The sequence below is a fragment of the Felis catus genome, chromosome A2 (genome assembly GCF_018350175.1).
Source record: "Felis catus isolate Fca126 chromosome A2, F.catus_Fca126_mat1.0, whole genome shotgun sequence".
In the NCBI taxonomy this organism is placed as follows: Eukaryota; Metazoa; Chordata; class Mammalia; order Carnivora; family Felidae; genus Felis; species Felis catus.
In genome coordinates, this window is record NC_058369.1 from 150293282 (window position 1) to 150317418 (window position 24137).

General features: G+C 43.5%; 1 long non-coding RNA gene across 1 annotated transcript; it reads left to right on the forward strand.

The window, feature by feature from the left end:
• Positions 1-743: 743 nt before the first annotated feature.
• LOC123384040 lies at positions 744-7794 on the forward strand. The gene is made up of 3 exons (XR_006594594.1): positions 744-1299; positions 2971-3059; positions 5967-7794. It is a non-coding gene; the product is annotated as an uncharacterized LOC123384040 (long non-coding RNA).
• The last annotated feature ends 16343 nt before the right edge of the window (positions 7795-24137 follow it).

The window sequence follows — 24137 nt, forward strand, 5'->3', positions numbered from 1 at the left end:
AATGGTTTGTGAACCCCATTCTAGAGAAAACAGTATGGTGGTTTTAAAACAATTAAAAACAGGATTGCAATATGATTCTGCAATTCTGCTGAGCACACGCACAAAATAATTGAAAGTGTGTTCCTGAAAAGGTATTTGTACACCATGTTCTTAGTAGCATTATTCAAAACAGCTAAACCATGGAAACACCCAAATGTCCATTGACACTTTAATGGATAAATCAAATGTCTTATATACATACATTACAATATTATTCAGCTTTAAAAAGGAAGGAAATTTTGACACATGCTACAACACGGATAAACTTTGAAGCTACTCTGCTAAGTGAAATAAGTTACTCACAAAAAGACAAATACTGTATGTTTCCACTTAGAATTTGGAGTGGTCAACCTCATTGAGACAGATGATAGAATAGTGTTTGCCAGGAGTGGGAGGGCGGGGAGGGGGAATGGGGAGTTAATGTTTAATGGGTACAGAGTTTCAGTTTTGCGAGATAAAAAAGGGTTCTGGAGATGGATGGTGGAAGTGGCTGCACAACACCGCGATCTGTACACTTTAAAATGGTTAAAAAAATAAATTTGTGTTATATATATCTTACCACTATAGATATATACATTATATATAAGTACATACATATACATATATATATACATATATATGTGTGTGTGTGTGTATACACACACACACACACACACACATATATATATATATATATATTTTTTTTTTTTAAAGAAATCACATCACCTGGAGAGCTTGGTAAGATACAGATTCCTGGGCTTCGCCACCAGAGGCACTGGTTCAATAGCTCTGAAGTGGGGTCTAAAATTTGAAATTTCTACCAAGCTCTCAGGTGATGCTTAAGCTGACCAGCCCCAGACCGCACTTTAAAGAGAGCACTGCCCTAGGGGAAAGCAGATGAACAACAGGAAAGGAATTGGGGTCACTAAATGATCTTATGTAACAGGGAAGACAGAAATAAACTTTCTTCCTTTCTTTTTTCTCTCTAATGTTTATTTTTGAGAGAGCGCAAGCCTGGGGAGGGGCAGAGGGAGAGGAAGATAGAAGACCCCCAAGAGGCCTCTGCGCTGACAGCCGTGAGCCGACCAGCGGGGCTTGAACTCAAGAACGGTGAGATCAGGACCCGAGCGGAAGTCGCACGCTCAACCAACTGAGCCCTCCCAGGGCCCCCCGGAAATGAACTTTCTTGAGCCAGTGTCAGTATAGCGCATGCCACCTTGTGGTAGATTAGCTCCCATCCTAATTCAGTTGGTACTCAATAATTGCCTGTTGGATGGCTGAGTAAGTGGACTCTTGTGTTTAGAGAGAAAACAACAACAACAAAGCCTGGGCTGCTTGGTTCTTCTGGGTCTTTTGCTACTTGTGAGAGGCAGACTGATCCTGACTCCTGAACGGGACTAAGATGGAGACTGGGGCGTGGCCAAGGGCTTCAGGGCTTCTGGGCAGTGAGAAGTTTCTACTGCTCCCCAGGGCCAGGCGCTCAGCTCGGCTCCAGGAGCTGCTGTGGCTGCTGCCTGCCTGTGTGCAGTTCGGGCCGCTCCCATTCCCCTGGGCCTCCAGCTACCAGCCATTCAGGCCCAGAGAGAGTTAAAGCACCCGTTACCTCGCAGGGCATGATGGGCGCGCAGGCTTGCTGAGAGAGCTTGATTCCAAGTCCATGAGACGAAGAGACCAATAATGGGCAGCGTCAGACCAGGGAGGCGCTGCTGTGGGGGGAAAGAATGCTGGTCTCGACCACTTCCTTCTCTTTATTCTGCAGAGCAGTTAAATGCTGGCCTTGCCCGAATGTCACGCTGAGACCTGGACCTCAGGAACTCCAAAACACACACCCTTTCCAGAAATTTGTAATTTCATCATTTCTTGACCAAATGACTCCAACCGCAGAAAGGCACAGATTTTTCCATTGGGATTTCTTCTGCTGCTCCCTTTTGGTGGGCATACTCTCTCCGTCTTGCTTTTGAAACCCCAATTCATTATATGAAGTATAGGTTTTTCAAAACTCATTTTAAAGTAAGCTTGTTATTAAATATACATATCTTGTCTCTGTCTTTCTTGTTCCACTTTATGGGTTTGCGAATGGAGACACAGAACAGCCTATGGCTTAGAGAAGCTAAATTCGCTTTTCATTTGGACCATGCACCATAATCTGGGCTTTGAAGTCGAACGATCTAGGATTACCGGCCCTCTTCCCTGCCCTCGGTATGGCCAGACCCTGATGCAAAAAGCCAGGAACCTCATTCCCCAAGTAAAAGCAATCCAAGACTTCCAGTTTCTGGTTGCAATCGAAGGCTAGTAAATTTGGAGAACAGAATGGAACTGTTTCTTGTACAGGCAAACAATTTGTAATCGTTAAGAAGTATGAACCTAATGAAAAGCAATTAGTCCAACGGCAAGCCTCGCCATAAATTTTATTCCCGAGAACACATGATACAGGCATGATTCTTGATTTCAGATAAAGTAGAAAATGTGGAGCTATTATTAAATCCAAAGCAAAACGACATGAAAAAAATGCCAGGAGATAGAAGGAATGTAAGCGGGAGCCCTGGGGCAGAGGGAGGGAAGAGCTAGGGAAGGCGGATGTGTGGGGAAGGCGAGGGGTGAGGGGCACTGTGCTGTGGAGCTGTGCCAAGTTGAGTCAGTCTCCAAGCTGGCGATGAGGGGCCAGCGACAGAGCCAGCTCCCTTCCCCCCCACCCCAGCCCAAGGAGTTCTGAGCCTGGATCTCTGCAGCTCTGTCTGAACCACTCAGCCCTCCCCACCCCGCTGCCCCTTCCACAGAGAGTCACATGGTGCCCTCCCCTTATGGAGCAAGAAATAAAGAATGACTCCTCATTTTCCTGGAACACTCCAGACCACAGGGGAGTTGGCAGAGGCAGGGGAAAGTTAAGATGTTTGGTGGAACGGGGGCAGGGGGAGAGGGCACTAAAGCTACCTATGTATCTCTCCCTCCCAGATGGAATGCCGGCCAAATGCATGTGATGGCCTTTGAGGTGGCCTGTGGTTGAAGAATCAACCAGGATGAGCGTAGAGCCAAGATGCCAGGTAGGGATCTCTGCCTTTGAAAGATTAAAATAGAATTTGCTCTTAGGCCACCTTAAGGGTACCTTGAATGAATACCTAATATGATCGCAAGATCTTCCTAACCACAAGAAAAAGTGTCTTCCCCTGTTTCCATCCCAGATGCCTGAAATTCCTCCGATACAGGACAAAAAAAAAAAAATCTTTATGAAATCATTCAAGATAACATTCTCAAAGCAAATACCACAGAGGAACAGAGCATACCGAAGACACTCATTTATGATAAAAGGCAGTAAGTTAGGCAGTAAATTGAACAACAGGTGACATTTTGGGCAGCAGATTTCCCTGTTTTGATAGAAAGAAGGGGTGCTAAAGAAGAGGAGGGGCTCATGTGGAAGAAAGACCTGGAAAGCAAAGTTACTGACTAGCTGACTGTACTAAAGGTTGGCCTTGTTTATCTTCAGTTGGGGTGGAGGAGAGACAAGAGTGCACTTTCAAGCTGGGCATGAAGATATCTTTGTCTCACGGGGCTGTTGACAATAGATAATCTCATGCACACTTTATGGAGATTTGGCACTTGCTTTCTTAAAGCTTCCTAAAAAGCATTATTTGAGCATTCCACAGCATCATTATTTGAGATCTACATGTCCGAGAGACAGGTGGCGGCCCAGCACGGTGAGATGCTAAAGGCCTGGTATTAGAAGCCCCAGATTTGTGATCTGCCCCGGGCTCTTGCCACCCACTAACTAAATGACCTGTGGCCAGTCATTTCAGTGCTGATGCTCGATTTTCTCAGCGCCGTTGGTCAGGCTTTCCTTCTTTCTGAATTGGGATGCTTTGTTTGAAAGCAGGGCTGTCCATGCAGGAGTAGAGAAGGCCCCAGAACCCTGCCCACCCAGCTCCCTGCTTCCTCCTCCCCGGCCTGTGAGGCACTTCATCAGATACCCCGGACAGTGTGAACTGCACTGCCTGAGACGGTGGCTAACGTCTCCAGGAGTTTATTAAAGAGGAACTTCTGCTGGAGGAGTGTCACAGACACGCTCTGGGAGTGTAGCAATCCTGTTCATTCCCTGAGCCTTTTGTACTCAGGGGCTATGCACAGGTGTCAGAAGAAGCTGCTTGTTCGTGGGTGGTGGGATTCTCCCAAAGGGTAGATCATCTCTTTGTTAGCTGCGTGGGAGGCCAGAATATATGGAGGGCATAGGAATTTTTATTAATAATTCTTTTGTTGAGAAAAGCTCTGCCCATGACATCTTCTCTTAACAATTATTTACTCTGCCTGCCAGTTCAACTCCTTCTTGCTAGCCTAGGCTTCTTCTTGTCCCTTTCCATCTCTGTCATCCTGTTGGAGCCTGATGACAAATGTTCTACCATGTGTCACAGGTGGCTTACATGGTTAGAATGACTACTTCCTGTCTTACCTGATGAAGTTATCATCCACCTGCCCACCACTCCCACCAGATACAGAGAAAACAGATAGGAGATCTGTGCTCTTGTCCTAAAAATTATTAAGCCCGGGAAGAAATAAGAAGTGACTTAAAAAATGAGAAGTGAGGGAACTGGCTCTTTAAGTCTCCATGAAAATCAAAGGCATGTCCAAAGCCACATCACATACAGGACAGAAGCCCTGCAGATTCTTAAAAATTGGAGTGCGGGGAGAGAAAATTGTATTTGGAAAAAAATTACTCTGGCAAAGAGATGGTAAGGGGATCCGAGCAGGGAAAACTCAAAACAGGGAGACCGATGGTTGTATGATTCCAGACTCTGGGTGTGGTGGATGGATCTGTGCTGGGAATGACAGCTCTCCTCTATGAGAGCAGCACCAGGCAGTGGGGAGACCTAGGTCTGGGATGGGAGACTGGGAGACCCAGGGGCTGTCAACTTGTCAGTGAGAGGCTTTGAGAATGAGGGGTGGGTCCCCATAATCTACGAGGACCTCCCTGACCCATACAGCCTATGGCTGTCTCCTTCCTCAGCCTCTGTGATCCAGAAAGGCCACAGTCACTAGGCATGTTTCCCTGTATTCTCTGCCTGTATTCTAACTTGTCCCTAGAGCCTTCTAGACACCCTCCTCGTTGATGGGTAAAAGTCAATAGAGCAGTCCCCGATGGCTGAAAGTCCTGTCTAGAAACATTATATAATAGTAACTAGGACCCCTGTGGAAGCAAGCCTTGCTTAGTTGCTTAATATATTAGTGTATGAAGCACACACTATTATTCCAATTTTATAGGTCAGGAAATCAAGGAACAGAGCAGTTAAGTACGTTGCTCAAGGTCACACAGCTACAAGCTGGGCTTTAAACCTAGGCAGTTTGGCTCTGGAGCCCATGTGTTAAACCGCCACTTTCACCACCTCTCCATTATAAAACATACAATAATAGCAGTGATACGATAACATACGTGCGAACTGCTCGACCATTCTGAACAAGGAGAGTTTTGAGCCCTCAGGAGAGAGCCAGTGCAGCAAGGAGTGGGACTATGGCAGGGGGCGGGGGTCAGGGTATCTCAGGGTGTGCTAAGGGGCTTTGGAGGATGTCACAGCTACTGTATACATCCATTGCTGCCACTGTACCCACTTCTTTCTGAAAATTAACAGCAACAAAGGAACACGATCATTTGCAACTTTAAAAAGGAGCTAGCAGCTATAGGAATCTGGAAATAATATCCCCTTAACTCAGAGAACTGATGCATTGGTTTAAAAGGGGTTGACTTTAAAGCTGGTATGTGAGTTTACTGGGGCCATTGGCAGGGATGCTAACAATTTATGGAACGCATTTTTGGAAAGGATTAGGGGAAAAAACATGTTGTGTCTTACAAACCCAGAGTTAGGAATACAGCTCTAAGGGGTGAGCATTAAATATCAAGCTTTCAGTATGCATAGTTTCTAAGGGAATAGGTTTGCCTTCTTTCTTCTCCTTCTTTTCTTTTTCAGATCTTACCCAAAGGATCAGATTCAGGCCATACCGGATGTGCCCAAATCATTTCCATCTGACGCCCAGGACAGCCTGGGAGGCCTGGTCTTAGGGAGCAACTCCCAGCTAGTTCTATTCATGCAGGGACCCAAATAGAACCACGTCAGTTGTGTCTGTCCAGCCTGGGCCCAGGCTCTGTTTACATCGTCTCGCTAGTTCTCTTCTGTCAGCTGAGTTTTAGAAATGTGTTGCTGTTTGCATTCTGGCCATGGACTAAAGTAGGGAGGGGGGGGGGAAGCCTTCATTCCTGTTTTACCTGCCTCCCAACTTCTCCCTCCCCACCATATAAACGACATGTTTCTTATAAAGCAGAGTTTATTTACAAAGATGGGTAAACTGAGGCACCAAGCGGTAAACTGATGTGCCCCCGGCTCTGCTTCATAATTGTTTAACAAAGAAAGGGACATCTCCCTGTCCAGAACAAAACCTTTGGAAGCTAAGAGAGTGTTAAATCAAAAGGAAAACACCAGACTTTGTAAAGAATCCCTTTGTTGCCGTTTCTGGGAATTCTGCTTGGAGCCCACCTGCCTGGCCCCCAGATCTTCACTGCTCCCCAAGACACAGAGAGCCTTTTAGTTCCGTGTTCACCTCTGCATTGTGCAGGCATAATCAGACGAAATACACCTGGCAGAAAGGATTTCCAGCTGCTGCTGAAGGCAGCAGTGTTTGCGTGGAGGATGGAGGTCGAACATGCTAGCATTTAACAGGGAGGCGGTGTCTAACGTGAAGTGAGACAGGAAGATGTGACTGACGGCCCAAGGCACTGGGCCAGGTCTGCTCAGGACCTCTGCCTCTGCTGGCTTGTTCTAGCACAGACAGCGGTCCTACCTCAGGAAGGCCCGTTACACATCCTTGCGTTCAGCCCTCTGTTATTTTTCAAAAAGACTATTTTTTTTAGGGCAGTTTTAGGTTCATAACAAAACGGGGAGGAAGGTACAGAGATTTCCCATACACACCCTGTCCCCACGCACACGCCCCCCCATTATTTATGTCGCTCGCCAGAGACATACATTTGTTACCAAGGAGGGACCAACATTGACACATCCTGATCACCCAGAGTCCGAGACCTAAATTAGCCTTAGGTTTCACTCTTGGTATGGCACACTCTGTAGATTGGAACAATGTATAAAGACATGTATCCATCAGTATAATATCATATGGAGTATTTTCACTGCCCTAAAAATCCTCTGTGCTCTGCCTAATGATCTCCTCTCCCCTTCCACCCCAGCCCCTGGCAACCACTGATCCTATTACTATCTCCACAGTTTTGCCTTTTCCAAAACGTCATATAGGTGGAATCATATCACGTAGCCTTTTGAAGTCGGCTTCTTTCGCTTAGTATAATGTTCCACCGTGTCTTTTCTTGGCTTGATAGCTCATTTCTTTTTCGTGCTGAATAATATTCCATAGTCTGGATGTACCACAGTTTATTTATCCATTCACATACTGAAGGATATCTTGGTTGCTACCCAGTCTTGGCAATTGTAAGTAGAGCTACTATTAAACATGCGCGCAGGGTTTTGTGTGGACGTGTTTGCAACTCCTTTAGGTAAATACCAAGAAGATTGCTTGCTGATCCATGCAGTAGGAGTATATTGAGTTTTATGAGAAACCACCAAACTGTCTTTCAAAGCGGCTGTCCCATTTGGCATTCCCACCAACAATGAATGGGACTTCCTGGTGCCCCACATTCTCACAAGCGTCTGGTGACGTCAGTGTTCTGGATTTTGGTCAATCTAATAGGTGTGCAGTGGTATCTCATTTGCATTTCCCTGATGCCTATGGTGTGGAGCATCTTTCCATATGCTTATTGTCCATCTGTATATCTTCTTTGGTGAAGTGTCTGTTAAGGTCTTTGGCCCATTTTTGAACTGGGTTGTTTGTTTTCTTGTTTCTGGTTTTTGAGAGTTCTTTGTATATTTTGGATAACAGTCCTTTATCAGATGTGCTTTTGCAAATATTCCTACCCCCTGCCCCTATCTGTGGCTTGTCTTCTAATTCTCTTGACAGTGTCCTTCCCAGAGTGGTAGTTTTTAATTTTGATGAAATCCAGCTTATCGTTTATTTTTTTTATGGACTGTGACTTTGATGTTGTGTCTAAAAATGCATCACCATTCCCAAGGTCATCTGGGTTTTCTCCTCTGTTATCTTCTAGGAGTTTTATAGCTTTGCCTTTTACCTGTACTTATATGATCCATTTTGAGTGTAATGAATTTTTGTGAAGGGTGTAAGGTCTGTGTTTAGATTCTTTTTTCTTTCTTTCTTTTTGTTTTTTGTTTTTTGTTTTTTGTTTTTTGTTTTTTGTTTTTTTTTATGTGGATGTGTAGTTGTTCCAGGACAATTTGCCAAAGAGACTATCTTTGCTCCATTGTATTGCCTTTGCTCCTCTGTCAAAGATCAGTTGACTATATTCGTGGGGGTCTATTTCTAGACTCTCTATTTGTTCCATTGGTCTATTTGTTTATCCTTTGGCCATTACCACACTTTGGTGGTGACTACTGCAGCTTTACAATAGTCTAGACGGTAGGTAGCTTTGGCCCTCCAACTTTGTTCTTCTCTTTCAATATTGTGTTGGCTATTCTGGGTCTTTTACCTCACTATACAAACTTTAAAATCAGTAATCATCCTTGCCTTGTCCCTGACCTTAGTGGGAAAGCGTCAAGTTTTTCACCATTGTGTGTGATGTTAGCCATAGGATTTTTGTAGCTGGTATTTATCAAGTTGAGAAAGTTCCTAGTTTACTGACAATTTTTATCAGGAATGGGTGTTGAATTTTGTCAAATATATTTTCTATTGCCAAGTATATTTTGGGAATTTTTTTCTGCACTTATTGATGTGATCACATGATTTTTCTTTTGGAGTCTGTTGAGGTGATAAGGTATTTTTAATATAAAATTTTAATACTATGAAAAATGTTATTTTAAAGATTAAAATATTTGAATCATCTCATTTGAGATGATTCTTTGTTTTAATTAACAAAATTCTTTGTTTTAATTTGAGAGACTTTATACAGAGATGTCTGTTTTTCATGCTATACAGAACAATGTGCTCAGTACTGGTCACATTTAATTATCTAAAAATAAAAGAAGTCATCTCAAAAAAAAGTTTTGAGCATCACTTATGTGCAAAAGTGATGCTCAAAAATGTTTTGTGCTTGACATCAAGTAGCAAATCCTTATGGTAGTATTTAAACTTCCTGCTTTAATATCATTTTAGAAGTTTTAGAGGAGTTGCAGAATTAGTCCAGAGAGATGCTGTGTGTACTTTATCCTGCTTTCTTCAATGATAACGTCATGCACAACCAGAGTATGTTATTGAAACCATAGTATGTTATGGGTGAGAAAAAATGGAAGCTTGGGAAGGCCGACTTGCCCAAAGATACATAGTGAGTGAGGTAATTTGGTGTCCCCCCAGCAAGCACATTCCACTGGGGCAGGCCAAGGGCAGATGACCATATCAAGGTCCTGTTTGAATCCAGCGTCTGACACTTATAAGCTGAATGACTTCAGACAAATTCTTTAAACTCTATGAGCATCAGGTTTCTTATCTGTGCAACGAGATAATACTCGTACCTAACTTAAGGGATTTTTCTAGGGACTGGGTAAAGGCATATGCAAAATGCTTGGGACAATGTCTGACTTATAATAAGAATCCACTTTCATTGAAGGCCTCTCTGTCCCTGGTACTGTTCTAGTGCTTTCCATGCTAAATTATTTGTTCCTTATAACAACTCTAGAACACCTCATCATCATTATCTTACAAATGAAGAAACTGAGGCACAAAGAGGTCATAGACCTAAGAGTTGGGACTCCAAATTAGGCAATCTGGGCTGAGATGTCTTGCTTTCAACCTCCTATAGCCAAGACTTAAGGAGCAATTGCTGTTCCAGCACATTGCCGCCCACCTGGGCTCTCTGGCTTGCTGTGCTGGCTTCTCTGAGCCATTCACTGGTGCCACCTGTGTGTGAACTTGAGGCCAGGCACAGAAGCATCCCCAATGCACTTATCATTTGGCCATCAGAAACCTAGTGGTTAATGAGCTACTGGACTGACTTCACCAAGTTCATGGGCTTCAAAGGAGCTCAGCAATCATGCAATCCAAGGATCCCTAGATTCCCATTACCAGAAACTCCTTCATTACCTCCTTCCTTCTCTCCACCTCGTGGGCTCCCTTTGTCTCAAAATATTTTGCCATCAAAATCTTACATTTGTTAATTAGTTTAGCTATTTTTCATTTTTAAGAAATGCATCAAAGATATGTGCAATTACCAAACAGATACTGAGCAGCAAAGGATAACCGATGTCCTCATACCAGGCTAATAAAATTCTGTCCCAAAGAAAACAAAATTTGACAATTTAATGAGCCTGTGCAAGCTTAGCAGACAGGGGTAGGACTTCAATGAGATTTTTAAAAATACTGAAAATAGTTTGAGGGCTCCTAAGGGTTTAAGAATACCAGGGGCTTAATCCAGTCCCAAAAACTCCTAAAGATTTCAGAAAATCCCCTATAAAACGTAAGTACACTTTGTTACGTGTGCTTTACATTGGCCTCAGTCCCTTTTTCAATACCTTAATCCCATTCTACCTTAAATTTTGATATTTACATGGGAATCTCTAAAATTTAAGGGTATCCAATTGCATTAAAATATTTCTAAGCACATATGGTACCCAGGTGCATAATAAATGTAGAAATAATTATTTCTAAAACAGTGGCATATAATTTTTTTCCCTGGTCATTCAATTTCTGTCTACCTACCCACACATTTTCAGCCATTTCCCTTTTCCCAGACAGCCTTTAGCCCCATCGCCGTACTCTTTTCTTTGCTATTAAGTTGTAGTCCAATAAGCTTTTAAATAAACATGTACTGTATTAGTCAGGGTTGTCCAGAACAACAGAGCCAATAGTGTGTGTACATATATACAGAAACAGAAACAGAGAGAAATAGATTTAAGAAACGAGTTTAGGGGTACATTGGTTAAGCCTCTGACTCTTGATCTCAGCTCAGGTCATGATCTCACAGTTCATGGGATCGAGCTCCATGTTGGACTCTGGGCTGACAGCATGGAGCCTGCTTGGAATTCTCTTTCTCCCTCTCTCTCTGCTCCTTCCCAGCTCTCTCCTCTTTCTCTCTCAAAATAAGTAAACAGGAAAGAAGGAAGGAAGGAAGGAAGGAAGGAAGGAAGGAAGGAAGGAAGGAAGGGAAATGAGTTTACATGATTGTGGGGGTGGGCAAGTCCAAAATTTACAGGACAGCCCGGCAGGCTGGAAGTTCCAAGAGCCAATGTTGCAGCGTAAGTGTGAGGGCGTTCTGGAGGCAGAATTCCTTTCTCTTCCAGGGACTTTAGTCTTTTCTCTTAAGACCCTCAACTGACTGTATGAGGCCCACCCTCATGTGGAAAAAAAAAACTAAAATAAAAACAAGCCAGACACAAAGTATCCCTTCTTCTCCCAAGGTATTAGAAGTGGTGGCTCCTTCATCCTGAACTAAAGTTGCTTCCTTCACATTAACGTCAAGTAGAAAGCAATGACATCAAATGAATGGTCGACTACCACAATGAAGGTTTTCAGGCCTGGATAGGGAAATTGACATTTGGGTAAAAATAACAAATATGGCAAATTTTGAAAAAAAATTTTTTTCAGAAAATAATTGAAACATTAGAAAAGCAGAAGAATAGAGATACCCTATCCCAAAAGGTAAGCTTCATAAATAAACAGGGAGAGGAACATACAGGATCCGAGAGCTGGGAGGACATGAGCAATTATCCAGCCTACAGATGAGCATCCTGGCTCAGAGAGGCTATTTGTTCCCTAAGGTCACCCAGCTAACAGGTAAATTGAAGAGAAAAACTTATTCTCTTGACAAGTGCTTGTTCCTCTACATAATGTTGCCTTTTATTATTATTTTTTTAAAGATTTTATTCTTACGTACTCTCTACACCCAGCGTGGGGCTTGATCCTATAATTCTGAGATCAAGAGTTGCACCCTCTACCGACTAGCCAGCCAGGCACCCCCGTAATGTTGCCATTTAGATTTCTGGACACTGTTTATCCATTTTGGAAGCTTAATCAACAACGTAATGGAATTTTCCAGAATCCTTACAGCAAAAAAATGAGCCAACTTTATTCAATTTTTTTTTCTTGTTTTGGTGGAATGTATAAGCAATTCACCACCAGACCTCATTGCACAGTCTGAATGGAGTTGGGAATGAAAGAGATTTCGTGCTCAATCTCTCAGGAAAGGAGGAAAGTACTGTGACACATACACATGGGTGTGGCTGAATTACTTGGGGGTTTATGTGTGTCAGTGGGATTTGGGGCAAGAAAAGTGATAAAGGAGTAATTAAAGGGAATGGATGTCCTCTGAAGACAAGAGCTCTGAGGTCAGGCATACTGCCCTGGACTCTGATCTACTTCTCTTCTTATAAGGTAAATACTATCAGTTGGTTACTTTCATGAGAAAGAAAAGTTTTCTAGCTAAAAGAGGAACATAATTAGTTTGTTGATCTAAATGACTCTTGCTATAGACTGAGATGTTTGCGTCCCCACCAACTTCATATGTTAAATCCTAATCTTCAGTGTGATGGTGTTGGGAGGTAGGACCTTTGGAAGGTGATTAGGTCACGAGGGTGGAGCCTTCAAGAATGGGATCAGTGCCCTTATAAAAGAGGCCTCAGAGAGCTTCTCACCCCTTCTGTCATGGGAGGACACAGCAAAAAGACGGCCATCTATGAACAGGAAGTGGGCTCTCACCCGATACTGAATTTGCTGGCACCTTGATCTTGGACTTTCCAGCCTCCAGAACTGTGAGGAATAAATTTCTTTGTTTCCTAGCCACCTCGTCTCTGGCATTTTTTAACTGCAGCCTGAACGGACCAAGACAACTCTTTGGGAAAGCATGTCGCAACAGGTCGACAGAGAACTGCTACGCAGGAGATATGAAAGCAGCTGGGATATGCAGAAAGCTTGTGTATTTACAGGGCATTCTACTTCCAACCCTGCCTCCCTTTGCAATTTGAGCACTCAAATTTTATGCATTTTTTATAAAGTGTTGAAACAGAATTTTACCTGGACATGAGCATAATGAAAGCACAGAAGTAGGAACCGTGCTTTCCTTTGGAGCAAATGAGTTAAGGGGTTCCATACGGACTACGCTTTTGTCACTGACCTTCCTAACTCTTCCCTCACCCATTTCTTTACCGAATCAATATTAGCATTTCAAATTGCATTGGGGTAGTACAATAGCTTGAGAAAGGTTAAGGCACAAACTCTCTTTTTGGTTTTCCTTTTGAATAATTACACTGAAATTCACTGTGTGTTGGAGCCAGTGGCAGGGTTTGGGCCACTGAATTAAACCACGCTCGCTGGCCCATCCAGATATCAAAGCATTTAGCCCGCATTCTCACCACGGAATTAGACACCAGGGATCCAAAGTTCTGAGACTGGCTTAGAACAGCCCTGGGCCTCAGCACAGCTTCCAGAACATTCCAGGAGGATGGGTGTTTCACTTTCACAAGGCTGAATGTTATGCCATCCACCCAGGAAGATGAAATGTCTGACCACAGTCTCTCCTATGTGGCAATTCGTGCCCATCTGCTCTCACATAGTCATCGCTGAACTCATGGTGGAGACTCTTTGGCAGCTTTATGAAACCAGGATGGAAAAATATGGAAGATGGGAAATATGGACACTAGAGAAGAGATGGAATTGACTACTGTTGGTGCTGAAGGCATTGTTTGTCACCCGTAGGGACAGGGGTGGGGCAGGTACTTTCAAGAAATTGAACACTTTTTGTTTTATCGAGGAAACCCTGAAGTGCCTCAGACAACCCAAGCAAGAAGCAAAATGACCGATACTTTGCCTGCGGCCAGATATCTGTGTGAGCCAGGAGGAGCTCCCTCCCAAGAGTCAGCGAGATAGACTGTCTTCTTGGCTCATCACCGTGAGATCACAGGGTCACAGGGTCACTCAGAACTATTGTTGAATCCTTGAGCCCCCTAACTCTCAGGTGGCTTCCTGGATAGGAGGAGAGAGGGATGAGCTCTGCAGACAGGCAGGCTTATCATGCATCTGGGGGTCCCCAGCTGACTCTGGCCCTGCGCACAGCCACTCAGCAATATTTACTAGGTACCTGGCATTGGCAAAATGCTGTTCCAGAACCTGAGGAGTCACAAGGGCTGTAAAGGGTCTCCCCATTCATAAGGGTGAAGGTATGAATCAACACAAAACCAGTCAATAAAAATGCAAGTGCCAAAGACATTTACCATCAACCTCAACTGCACAGAGATCTGCACAAATACCCCTACCAGCCCATCAGCGGGACACACATCGAATCTTGGCACTGGGAAGTAGTCTCGGAAACATCTTGAGCAATTCTCTCCCCAATTTACAGGTGAAGGAATGGCGCCCGGGAAAGGGAAGGTCTATGCTCCGCACCCAATACAGTTAGGAGGAGACAGACCTCAAAGTGGAACCATGCTGCCGATGCCGCTGGGGCTCCCTGTCCCGCCCACACTGCCCGCCTCTTCTTGAGAGTAACAGAAAAGAAGGAAGGGACAGAAGCCAAATAACCAACAATTTGGGTTTTAATCCCCTCACCCGTGTAATCAGTGTTCCGAAATTGCCAAGGCAGAAGGTGGCAGGGCCCACAAACTGACAGACGAACAAAACCCCAAGAACGGCAGGAGGATAGCCTCGCCCCCAGACTCTGTGTGGATCTTTCTCAACATAGCTCTACCAACCTGTCTTGCACTCTTAATACAGTTTCTTATTAAGTCTACGTATTGTAGAACACGCTGGTTTCAGGCACAGGTGCTGGAACCAGACTGCATGGGCTCACATCCCACTGTTGCCCCTGCTGGCTGTATGACCTTGGGCAAGACCGTTAAACTGTTTGTTACTTTCCTTACCTGGGAAGTAAGGATGTAGAAAATAGGTGCTGCTTAGCCCTCATATGCTTGTGCTTCTATTTATTTAAAAACATAAGAAATGGCAAATGAGGGGCCCCTGGGTGGCTCAGTCGGTTAAGCGTCCTGCTATTGATTTCAGCTCAGGTCACGATCTCATGGTTGGTGATTTTGAGCCCCACCCCTTGTCGGGCTTTTCTCTGACAGTGCAGAGCCTGCTTAGGGTCTTCTCTCTCTCTCTCTCTCTCTCTCTGCCCCTCGCCCAGGTGTGCACGTGCTCTCTCTCTCTCAAAAATAATAAATAAATAAACTTGAAAAAAAAAAAGAAATGGCAAACATGCCAATTGGAGGAGGGGAGGGTCATGGGGTGGGGGGAGAGGCATTGGTGGGAGACAGATGGTTCACACAGCCTTTTCACTCAGCTGAAAATCAGCTTTTCTTCTTTCTCTTTGCCTTGCCATTGGTGTGCCCTGGCTGCAGAGGAAGAAACTTTGAGCTGTTGTTACTGAAGAAGACTGTGGTCAGGAATTTGGCCAGGAAGCTGAGGTTACATCCAACAGCAGTGAGGCAGTGATTGGCTAAGGGTTTGATGAACACTGGACGCTTGGCCCCTGGCTGGGAGTAGAGGGCATTGGTGCAGTGTAAGACCTAGCATGTATCGTCTGGGGTGGACAAGGTGATCACCACGGTTACCCCAGTCACCAGTCTGGAAGTCATCCCCAGGGGAATTGGAGCTAATGAACCAGAATCGCTGGGAGTGGGGCCCAGGAGTCTACAGCTTAACCAGCTCTTCAGGCGAGTTTTAACTTAGGTTTTAGAACCGCTGATGTGGTCCACCCCCTTGCTTACAAGCAAGGATCAGTGACTTCTTTTTGCTATGCTTCCTTCCTTCCTTCCCTGGTCAATGCAGGGAAGCAGTTGGGTGCCCGCATTGCTTCCTCCGTTAGGTCACGGTGCTCAGGGAGCTAGCGAGGAAGCATGAGGAAGAATATGGGTGAGAAAGAGCCAGACAGTTCTCAAAGCTTCAGGAAAAGTAGATTTGACTCCCTTTCGCCTACTGCCCCCAGAATGCAGAAACCCTGGGGGACGCGTGGCCTCAGGTGTTACCAGGAAGAGGGGAAAGTCTTCCTGAGAAAGGAGACCCTTACTCTTTACAGGTGCCTTGGATGGGCTTGTTCCAGAAGCAGCTGCCCCTTCACCCCACCCACCTCCCCTGCAGCCTCGGCAGAGCCCTAACCTCTCGCAAAAGCAGTTTCCCTGAGGTCAAGGACTGAGAACAAACTGCACATAAAAATATCAGTCTTCTTTACAGCTGACTCACTCCAGGTCACCCCAGGGAGCAGGCAAACCACTGTATAAGGCAGGAACAGCTCGATTTGGGCCATGTATAAATTAGGAAATGTGAAGTACTGAATGGAAAAATAATAGGTAGTTTTGTTTGCAGAGCTGACAGACAAATTTGGCATTCTGTGTGCTTGGACTTTTAAATATTTACAACCAAGAACCTACCAGAGTAGTGTTTCTGCAGAGACCTTTCTGATGCAGTGTTGCAGACTTCAAGGAGCCGTTTGACTTTTTCTGCAAACCCATTCAGCAGCATTTTGTAAATAACAGGTACCTTTTCCTGGGTCACCTCAGTAAATAACGTCTGGTGTTTCTTTGAATGTGGCCAGGGATCTAAGGGCCTTGGGATATACCTAAACTGCAGGGGTAACTACCTAGCAAAGAGGTGCCTGGGTGGCTCAGTCAGTTGAGCGTCCGACTTGGGCTCAGGTCATGATCTTATGGTTTATGGGTTCAAGCCCTGCATCAAGCTCTGTGCTGACACCTTGGAGCCTGGAGCTTGCTTCGCATCCTGTGCCTCTCTCTCTCTTTGCCCCTCCCGCACTCAACGCTCTGTCTCTTTCTCTTTCAAAAATAAACATTAAAAAAATTAAAGAGAAAAGAGATCCTACTGCTAATAAGCAGGCAGAGGTGCTGAACCTATGGCAATTTAACACTGAGGACCCGTAGAACCTCCTCCCTGGTGCATTTCAATAGAGGCGGACCCTGGAGACCCATTCCAGAAATGAGTCTTACTACCCTGCAGTATATGATCAGTGCCATGGGGCCATGTTCAAGTAATTATGAAAGTAATGTCATGCTTTTATTTGTTGAGGAGTGCTTTGCCAAGCATCAGACTTCTTATCTGTGAATCTGGGCAGATAACACCCATTCAGAGAGTTGTAGTGAGTACTGAATGATATAACACGTGTGTGTCGCACACCCAATATTTTTTCTTGAACATGGAAACCTCATAAAATGGGAGAGCTATTTTTTTTTATTATTGTGTTTGGGGGAGTAGAAACAAGTGAGTTAGTTGAAGCGTGCACATCACTTTCTATGACCCAACACAGAGACCCATCAGTGACCTTTGGGAACTGAAGTGTTGTAAAGTCCAATATGGACTTGGCAAGTCTTTAAACCAACCAATCAATAAAAAAGAGTGATTTTTAGGATGGTTGCAAGAGATTAGATGGGCATGTACTCAGGAAGTAGATGTTGTGAGGTGGAAAGAACACTTTATGTGAAGCCAGAAGTTCTCCTTTCTTATTGGCCAGCTGTACGTTCTTGGCAAGTAATTTACAGTTCAGGGCCTTGGTTTCTTCATGCCGTGGAAGAAATGTAAAGTACTGAGGATGTTTGGAGGATGAATGGGATAATGTATAAATAGCATGATGCGTGGTATAATTACTTAGTATTGTCATGTAAAGGGATATCCACAGTCTATGAAAGTGAGGATTTCCAAAGGTTTCCAAAAATGTTTGGATTCACAGAAATCAGTTGGAATAAGTTTTTGTCTTCCCAAAGTAGACAGTTCTCATTTGCCGCATTAGTCCTGGACTGTTAGTTAAAAATCTAGTCACACTATTATAATTGGAGGGATTAATAAGACAGGTTACAATCTGACAAAGACTTTCACAATCCTGGCTTTTTCTTTGCCATTTGCAAAGCACAGGAATGTTATGGACCCTAAAATGAGAGGGAGGTAGAGATCTAAATGGAAAGTACCATGATGGGCATCTGAAGTTCCTTTTGGATTAGGCTCTGATTAAAGAATGGAAAATACCTTTGCAATGAAAATTCTTGTCATTAGGCCAAACACCTTTCTTGGATTAGGTTCCTCTTGGGAGAGCTGAAGCTCCCTCCTGCGCAAAGCACCTTATCTCTTTAGGGGCTGACACCTTATCTGTAACCAATAATCTCAATATGGATCTGAGCCCAATATTTGTAGGATTTAGTCTTTTAAAAATAGATTCGCAAAGGATTAAATAGCCCAGAAAGAGTTAAATATCTAAATGTCTTCATAGTTGCCCTGGTTTTTAATCATAAAAGTATAAGATTTTGTACATCTCTATAAAGTAGGTTTATTTGTAGAAAATTTAGAAAATGCAAGAGAGCCTAAAAGATAAAATAAAAAATCACCAATAATCATCCTTCATTGTCAGCTTATCTTTTTAGTCTTTCTTCTGTATATCTACATGCATATATTCACCAACATTTATATATCACATAAGGATAACATGTGTGATAAACACTCTGAATGAGCTCATATTTACAAAATGCTAGGAAGTGGCTTTTTGATTTAGTTTATCATGAACGTTTGCCCATGTCATTTAACATTCTCCTACTGAATGATTGTAAGTGGTTGGAAAATAGCCCATTGCAGTGGGGCTGGGTATGGTCTGGCCACAGGGTTCAGCGAGCCCTTCGTGGGTCCGGTGAGGACATCCCATGGAGACACCAGCTGGCATCCTCTGCTCTGCCCACAATCATGCTCCCTATGCTTTCCATGGGGTTCAGCAGAATAGGCAGTACCGGCCTCTAATTCCTGAGGACCTTGACAATCTGGAAATGCCCCTGGGAGGGTCGGAAGAGGAAAGGTTGCCTTTGGTTGTGGCCATCTTGCATATTAAGAGAGGCAGCCTAGCCAGGAGTTAATGCCATATGCTCTGGTGTCAGGCTGACTGGACTTGAATCCCTGCTTCACAATGCACCAGCCGTAGGACCTTGGGTAAGGTGTCCAGCCTCTGTGGATAAGAGGATTGTTGTGAGAACTAAGTACGCATTTACGCAAAGCTTGGCACAGTGTGTGTCAAACGGTAAGCGCTCAGTAGATGTTAGCCATTCTCATTGTTGCCCCAGTGTTCCATGAAGGTGGGGAACATTTGATGGGAGAACAAGGTGGGATAAGATACAGAGAAGGATCACAAGAAGAAAGAATCTAGGGAGGATCTTGGCAATGGTGGTAGAAAGTGGTATTTGATGGTAAATTTTATGTGTCAAATAGGTTAGGCCAAAGTAATCAGATACTTGGTCAAACACCAGTCTAGATGGCACTGTGAAGGTATTTTTCAGACGTGATTAACGTTTGAATCAGTAGACTTTGAGTGGTGGGGTGGGCCTCATCCAATCGGTTGAAGGCCTTAAGAGAAAAAAGACTGACCTCCCCTGAGGAAGGGGGAATTCTGCCTCCAGACAGGAGCTTCAACATTAATTCTTTCCTGGGTCCCCAGTTTGCCCTGCAGATTTTGGACTTACCAGCCCCTAATCACATGACCCAATTCCTAAAAATCTCACTCTCTCAAAAGGGGGGGGGGGAATATATATATACATACATATATGTACATATATGTATATATATATATGTATGTATGTGTATATACATGCATACACGCTTATGTATATATATGTATATATGTGTATATATATTATTGGTTTATTGATAATATATACATGCACATGCACACACATATGTATGCATATGTGTGTGTGTATCCTATTGGTTCTCTGAGGAACCTTAACTAATACAAGCTATTATACAAAGTATACAAAACATAGAGAAAGGTAAAATGGAGGTGGGTGTTCAGGTAAAGTCAGTGAAGGAGGGCAGAGAGAGGATTGTCAGACACATTCGGAGCAGGAACCATGGGTTCTTTATCTTTGTATCCTTAACACAGCTCTGGGGTATTAGCAGATTCAAAAGGAGAAAGAAGGGAGGGAGGGAGGAAGGAAAGAAAGAGGAAGGGAGGAGAGAAAGGAGGGGAGGCAGGAAAAAAAGAGGGAAAATGCAATCCGCAAGGAAGGCTCAAGGCAAGACTGCTCTAATTTCCCTTTCTCTTTTTAATCCTTGACCCACTGCCCAAAGCATTCCTTTCCCGCAGGCTTTAAAATCAAGCAACAAGCACAAATCTCTCACCATTTTCCCCCAAACCTTTTGCTACATCAAACACCTCTTTCATCTCTGTCACTTGGAGGTCTAGCCAGCAATACCTTCTTTTTAGAATACTGAGTCTGCGATCTGTCTTGGTACAACCGTAATGCTCTTTGGAAGTTCTACTTAATGTCTGCCCAGGACCTACACCGAATTGTCAGTTTCCGTTCTAATCCAAACTTACTCATTCTCACCTGGAAAACAACAATAGTAGACAATCCTCCTTTTGGCCGACAATGTGATTGGCCTCCCAACATCCAGTTCCCCCGGGACTGTGGAGAGGATTGTGAATGATATACCGTACACGTGCCTGAGAGCAGAGGCCTCCAGGGGATGTGATATTTCTCTGGCCGTATTTTGTGGAACAAGAGTTTTGGGAGATATTTGCAGGTCCTCTAGGAAGAATTGTTTCATTTAATAGAATGAGTGTGGGGAACATGACTTCTTTTATCCTCCCTTCGAAATTCTCAAGAAACATTAGCATTGTAAAGGCTTGATATCCTGCAGGAAAGAAACCCACTGAATTTAGTGTAACTTAATCATAACCCCAGGTGGAATTTTTTTCCACCTACGGAATGATGGTCCACAGAACACTAGTTTGGGAAACACGCACCCAAGCTAATAAAGTGAAGAAAGGAAGTGGGAACAGAGAGATTTCAGATGACTCCAAAGAGCAGAGAGGAGAAGCGTGTTGAACTGGGGAGGGCCGGTTTGGCAGAAGTTCCAGCCCAATTACATGGTGCCACACAACCATGGAGATGTGTGGAGAGTCAACGTCTTCCTTCATCTCTCGGCTGACTTTCCCTCCTCTGGCAGGGCCTTTCCAGCCCCTCCTCTTCCGGTCTCTGTCCACTTCTCACTCAGAGAAGATTCTCCAGAGATCTCACTCCATCCTAGCTGCCCCTTTTCTCAGACCATCTCTTCTTTGCATCTCCACATGCTGGTACCAGCTGTGGTTCCATGTTTGCCTAGTGAGGGGAGGGGGCTGCATTTTTCTGATAGTCTGGCTCAGTTCCATCCTTGCATTGTCACATGTTATATGCCTTGCTGCAAAGATTCCGTAAGTATAGAACTCTAGCTTTGTTGCCGAATATATATACTTCAGCTATTTAAAAAAGAAACTATGATAATAAACACATACTCTAATTTGACATGCACCAGATTTTAACATATTAGAGACCACCACTACAGTGACTTGAACTGCTGGGTGAGCTTGGTTTAGTTTAGAACTGGAAATAGCATTTCTCTTGACATCTCTGTGTGTATATTTGAATGTCTTAGAGATGTGCCTTTGAACAGAGTCCGTGGCTCTGCCCTGATCTGTTCCTGAATTCAGGCCTGTGCATGTCCCGTAGGGTAAATTATTGCAAGTGTATACCCCCCATTTACATGGGGGGTATCACGCTCCATTAAATGCTGGGCAAAGCGTGGGTGCATATGCTCAGCACGTGCTCTCCCCATGGGGTAGAAATCAGTTGTGCATTACGATGGTACCATGTTGTGGTAATTTTAGTGAATTAGGCTTTCTGTGCTTCTGACCTTCACATTAATACATGTTATACACATGTATATGTGTGTGAGAGATAATTTATGTTTATATTTACATTTATCTCCTCCCTTCATGGGATGAAATAATATATAAGCACCATACTTATAATAAGAAAAGAATCAAGATGATAAAGACAAGGCTGACCAGATGAGCCACCTGCCCAGAAAACAAAGGCCATGTGTGGAAAACTCTCTCGTAAAGTCTTGCAGGCAAGAAGAATGGTAATAATTATTTGTCACTGGGGTTCACCTTTTATGGTGCTAAAAGTTACTGGACGTACTTCATGCGGTAAAAATTTGCAAAATAGTTCTTTGACTCCTGCCAAGCTACAATGGCATCTTGAAACAGAATATAGTGAGAATAAAAATAAGGCTATTGACATCTTACCTCTTACAGTCTTGAGATTACTGTTCCTAGAAAACTGAATATGAACTAAAATTAAATCTGACAATGAAAATTCATAGGCAGCATCATTCAAAGAAGATGTGCTCTATGAGAGAGAATGGAATGTTCCACCAGGGGAAACACTGTTAAATGTTCTGTTATTAACAATGCAACTGGCTACCATAAAAATTCAACCACACACACTCCAAAATTTCAACCACTACCATTGTCTGACAAGTGTATGTAGTGTGGAATACAAGAATTATCACCCAGTGTGCTTGACAAAGTGATTCAGAGGCTGAGATTTTATGAAATCTTTATAGATCTGGTGAACGAGAATCTGTTTGTTTGCTTTTGTATTAGAAGTTCATGCAGACAAATATGAAAAAGATTTATTGCTTTCTAAAATTTTTGACATGTGCACAGCAGAAGAAATTTTTAGGTGTTTAGATCAGTTTTTAACACACCATCAAATAAATTGGCAAAAATATAAGCTGGTTGTAGGAGCAGTATGAAAACAATGGCAGGGGAAAGAGTCAGAAGGAATAGTTCATTTCAAAACCATGACCAAAGTTAATTTACATGTTCACGGTACCCTGAGTGGATGTGCACTAGCTGTTGATAAATGCACCAACTATTGAATAGCCCCACGCAAGTTGTCGATTTGATTAGTAAATACTATTTACACTGTGAACTTTCATGTTTTATATGAACCAGATTAATAATAAGTTCTAGAACTTACTTTTTTATACCAAAGACCCATGCCAAAAATCGCTGGTGTTTATTTGTGATTATTGTTGTTGGTTAAGAAACTCTGTTACCATGCTGTCTCTCAAATATGACAAGGTTAGACCACTATAGTTTTTAAAAATATATATGTATAATAAATTCTATTTTTTTTTAATTTTTTTTCAACATTTATTTATTTTTGGGACAGAGAGAGACAGAGCATGAACGGGGGAGGGGCAGAGAGAGAGGGAGACACAGAATCGGAAACAGGCTCCAGGCTCTGAGCCATCAGGCCAGAGCCTGACGCGGGGCTCGAACTCCCGGACCGCAAGATTGTGACCTGGCTGAAGTCGGACGCTTAACTGACTGCGCCACCCAGGCGCCCCTAAATTCTATTTTTAAAAGCAACTTTAGGTTTACGGAAAAACTGAGCAGGACTACCGAGTTCCCGTATACTCTCTCCTCCACCCTTCAACAATGTCCCCTAATATTAACACGTTGCTTTAGTGCGGTGCACGTGTTAGAACTGATCAACGGACATCGATACGCTACCAGTAAGTAAGGTCCATGGTCTATGTCAGGGGTCACTCTTTGTGTTGTACATTCTGTGGGTTTTGACAAACATATAACGTCATGTGTCTGCCATTACGGTGTCAAACAGAATAGTGCCACCGCCGTAAGGTCACTGTGGTTTTAATAAGCTGAAGGAGAGCCCAATGGGGAAATGAGAGTCATGTCGTTAACCCTGCTCAAATCTGCAGACAAAGCACTAGCAACTAAAATGAAACTCTTTTCATTTCCGCTCAACACATCTCATTCAACACACGTCACGCAATACCAACTAAATGTACCTGTTTTGGTCCAAGAATGAAGAAAGAGGAAGTGGATGGCAAGCGGTGAAGCAAAAGGAAAGGTCTGACTGGGAGCATCAGACAGCCCTGGAACCCAGTTTCTAACTTGGCCACTCACTGACTGGGGGATTCTCCTGCCTCGGCTGGCTCAGTTTCTTGGTCCGCAAGGCAAGCGGTTTGATGCCCTGATTGCAAAGGCCCTTCCAGCTCCAAGGGAAAGAGGGCACAGATAATTACAACCAGGGATAGTATGTGTTTAGTGGATTGAAAAACATTTTCTTTGAGCCTCAGGATTTCTTCTGCTGATTGCCTTTGGAGAATTCGAGAATTTTTTTAAAAAGACTAAAAAAAACAGAGAGAGATTTCTATTTGGAATTCTACCAATTTAGTCATTAAATGGCCTGTTTGGGCGACAGCTAAAACAAAAAGAAAATAAGAACTCAGATTATTTCTAGATAAGA